This window comes from Octodon degus, unplaced genomic scaffold (assembly GCF_000260255.1).
Source record: "Octodon degus isolate 3935 unplaced genomic scaffold, OctDeg1.0 scaffold00194, whole genome shotgun sequence".
Taxonomy (NCBI): domain Eukaryota; kingdom Metazoa; phylum Chordata; class Mammalia; order Rodentia; family Octodontidae; genus Octodon; species Octodon degus.
Genome location: NW_004524770.1, coordinates 526416 through 530707, shown reverse-complemented (window position 1 = coordinate 530707; position 4292 = coordinate 526416). Strand labels below are relative to the sequence as shown.

The 4292-nt window shown below is 50.4% G+C and overlaps 1 protein-coding gene across 1 annotated transcript in view; it reads right to left on the bottom strand.

The window, feature by feature from the left end:
- Zbtb46 (zinc finger and BTB domain containing 46) overlaps positions 1–3357 on the bottom strand; it is a 61699-nt gene extending 58342 nt beyond the window's left edge. Inside the window, exon 1 of the mRNA XM_023704282.1 lies at positions 3296–3357. The gene's annotated coding sequence lies outside the window, so the exon portion shown is untranslated. The remainder of the gene's footprint in view (positions 1–3295) is intronic.
- Between the last annotated feature and the right edge of the window lie 935 nt (positions 3358–4292).

Sequence of the window (4292 nt, the reverse complement as noted above, 5' to 3'; positions counted from 1 at the left end):
ATGGCTCAGTGGTCTAAAGCACCTACTTGGAACAAGCTTGGCAAAGCACAGGGACCGCGGTTCAATCCCCCAGCACCACATGCCAGCCAGCCCCGCCCCCAGGTGGGCTGAGCTGGCCACACACACACACACACACTAAAGGAATAAATAAATAATTAAAAAAAAAAAAAAACTTGGTTACTACTACTTCTTTATTTTTGAGACAGGCTGGCTCTCAACTCACTGAAGTCATTCTGCCTCAGCCTCCCTCAGCAGGGATTACAGGTAAGTGCCACAATGCCCAGCTAGGTTGCTAATTCCTTCTTATTGTTGTTTTTATGCGTTTGGTACAGGGTCTACAGGGGCTCACTACACAGATTGGACTCGTAGTGATCCTATTTTCAGCCTCCCAAGCACTAGGATCACAGGGATGCACCACCACGCCCAGGCTCAGTCACCGCCACACCTAGTCTCTGTCGCAGACTCAGCATGACCTGGGGCAGAGCCAACATGGCACGCTGGGGATTGAACCCCAGTTGCTGCACTCTGCCTCAGTAGGCACTTTAGTCTACATGAGCTATCTGGTCAGTCCTAGGTTGCTAGTTTCTTAATCCAGAGAATATTTAAAAATACTCTGCAAGGGCTGGCAAGATAGCTTAGCAGACTAAACACCTGCTTTGGCAAGCTCAGGGACCAGGCTTCGCTCTCCAGCATCACATGCTACCTCAGTCCCACAGGGACTGGGTGTGGTGGCGCAAACCTGTAATTCCCAGTGCTAGGGAGGCTGAAAACAGGATGATCACTACAAGTCCAAGTGCGTAGTGAGACCCTGTGACAAATACATTAAAAATAATAAAATATAAAAAAATACTTTGTAAGGGGCTGGGGAGATGGCTCAGTGGAATAAGCACTTCCCTGGCAAGTGCAAGGGCCTGAGTTCAATCCCCGGTTCCCGCAAAAAAAAAAAAAAAAAAATACTTTGCAATTTTCAGGACTGAGAGTACAGCTCAGTGGCAGAGGGCTTACCTAGCAAGCTTGAGGCCCTGGGCTTGATCCTCAAACCACAAAATAAAACAAAATAACCACAAAAAGCTCATTAATTTTTAATGTAAATTAAGAGTTAAATGATGCCATTGAAACTTGACTATTTAACATAAAAACTTACGTAATCATACTTTGATCAAATCTAATTTTGCTTCTCTTTAACCTTTAATAGAACAGTTTGTTAGAAAAGGTTCCTCTTTTTCGTCCACTGTACGAATAAGACTGTCAGACACATTCTGTCATCACGTGCAAACTAGAACGCCACAGTCCAGTACAGAGAGGAGGCACCAAGGTGTCAAGCAGAAAAGGAGGAAAAAGCTCCCGCATTTCTTGACTTCAGGGTACAGCACTCTGCACAGTTCAGAGCCAGACAGGCAGCCAGAGGCCAGGAGCACATGCCCCTACGAGGCGGCGCGTTTCCACACTCAGCTCGAGATTCAACAGAAACTGTCCATGTACTTAGAAGTCAGGCCATTCGGCAAACTCCAGCAACCTAAATCTTTTTTTTTTTTTTTTTTCTCCCAGGGGAGGGGACAGATTCAAAGGCAATTCTTTTTTTTTTTTTTTTTAAATATTTATTCTTATTTATTACATTTATTTATTGTGTGTGTGTGTGGCCAGCTCAGCCCACCAGGGGGCGGGTCTGGCTGGCATGTGGTGCTGGGGATCGAACTGCGGTCCCTGCGCTTTGCCAAGCTTGTTTCAAGTAGGTGCTCTAGACCACTGAGCCATCTCTCCAGCCCCATCAAAGGCAATTCTTAATAGTTCATTCTTATTCCAGGATATGTAAGGGGAAATGTGGTAAGTAAAAACTGAAGAGTTAGATGTAATGGTCTAGGCCTATAATCCCTGCACTAGGGAGGCTGAGTCAGGAGGTTGAGGCCAGTCTGGGCTACACAGTGAGTTCAAGGCCAAGCTGAACTGCATAGCAAAACCTTATCTAAAAAAAAGGGGGGGGCGGGGAGATGGCTCAGTAGAATAAGTGCTTGCCTGGCAAGTGCAAGGGCCTGAGTTCAACCCCCGGTTCCACAAAAAAAATAAAATAAAATAAAAGTTGGGCAAGAACATGCAGCGCAGACCAGGAAGATAGGTCAGTATAATAAGCACCTGCCTGGCAAGCCCAAGGTCCTGAGTTCAATTCCCGGTACAAGAAAAACAAAACAAAGAACATGCAACCCTCCAAAATGGAACTGCCTCTCACAGGTGGCAGAACCCTGATACAGGCACGTGAACCAGAACCTTCCTGAAGCAACCAGCAGGGCACCTGAACAGAGAGTGGCAGCAGTGTGTGGAATGAGCTCAAGCTCACAGGCTGTGGTGCTCTCTAAACCAGTGCACTAAATGGGTCTCCTCAGCTCCTGGAGACTGGCCGAGGACCTCTGATGGAGAACAAAGCACCACAGCGGAGCAGCGCCCTAGAAACGCAGACCACAGGGACAGCGCGGCCCAATTTCCCTTAATTTAAAAATCCCACATAAGGACAACGTTAGAAAGTTCACTGCTAAAACTTCATTCAGCTTACAATATTTGTAAATAACACAGCTGACATGGGAGTATCACACTGCAAGGGCATTTTCTCTTCCTCTCTGGAGCTGTCTCTGGACTTCTGTGCTACAGTGATGTGGCCACGCTTCCGAAGTCACAGCGGCAGTGTGTCACCTAACCCTGGTGCAACTGAAGTGGCACAATGAGCAGCAAGGGATGAGCACCGCAGCCCCGGACGTCAAACTGCGGGCTGGCACGTGGTTCCGAGCACAGGAGCTTACACAAAAGCAGCTAAATCAAAACACAGCTTAAGCAAAACAAAATTCTTAGATCCACAATAATGTCAAAGAGAGGCAGGCCTGAGGGAAAGACTGAATTTTGGATTTCTGGAAACCCCAAAGTGAGTGCCTTCCACCACTCTAAAGGAATGTCTCATTGCAGCACTCAATCCTCCTCCTTCAATAAAGTGTATGAAAATAATGACAAGCCTTTTAGGGGACACAGTGAAATTCTTCCTCACACCTGCAATAACTTCTGCCTAAACACTGTCATCATTCGCTGATGCACCCTTAAAGTCTTCATATCAACATATCCAATATGATCGCCAAGTAGACCTAACGGAAGAACCCTATTATGATAAAATACTATTGTTTCCTTCCTCTTCCGGCAAATTCTTCTATAAGCCCTTCCACAATCTTCCTTTTGAAGAACAAACTTAGTTTCCACTCATTGCTGCCTTGTACAGGCAGCGCGAGGGCCAGCGTTACAGCTGCATCCAGCCTCTTACCAAACGGGAAGTTGGCGAGTGATAACCCGGCACGCAGGATCCCAGAATGGACACAATGCAGACTCACGAAGTACTCGCGGCGCGCACAGGTGTCTGCCGCCCGCCCGTCGCGGCACCCGCGTCCTAATTAGCATTTCCTTAATGCTGATAACAATCTTGACCGTAACCCTCCAAACGCACCGCAGAGACCAGCGCTGAAAGCGAGAGAAAAATCGCCAAGGATCTCAAACTTTTGTTTATATTAGTTCAATGTAAGAAATTAGCTGTTTTCGCCTCACTCAGCTTCCACCGAGGCTCCTCAGTCCGGCCCTATTGTGTGCGGTTCTTTAATACAACAAATAGTGAAATTGTTGGCGGGATCGGGGAACCCCAACTGGGTTGAATCCTCCCGGTGGAGCAAAATATTCCCCATTTGCCCTCGGGATTGAGTTGTCAGACACTGACTCGCGGTACCCTGCGAAACTGACATGTCTATTTACAGCGAAACAAAGACGCGGCTCCAAGCCGACCCCGCTCCCTCCGCGCGCCCCGTGCGCTCCGCGCGCCGCGTCCGATCCGCCCGCCCCTCGACACCCAGCCCCGAGGGTCCTGGCCGGGAACCGCTGGTAATTAAAATGGAGATGGGGCCGGCGTCCGGCCACCGAAAAGACAATGACCCCCGAGGCCAGCAGGGTGCGGTGACCAGCCCGCGCCCATCTCCCGCAGTTCCGACTCTTGGCAAACTCGGCGCGGGCGGGTCCGGGTGCGGCTCGGCTGCGCGGGCGGAGGACTCGCGGGGCGCGCGGGGTGCGCGGACGAGGGGCGCGGGACGCCCCCGGGGCTGCCTCCTGGGGCCGGGCGTTGACGCAGCAGAAATTACCAACTGGAAAATTCCCCTTTCGGAGGTGACGGGGGAGGGACAGTGGCGGCGGCCGCGGCGGGAGGTGCCAGGGGGCCCAGGAGCCGGGCAGCCCCGTCCCCGCCGCCACGCTCAGCCCCGCAGGGACCGCGCCGCCCA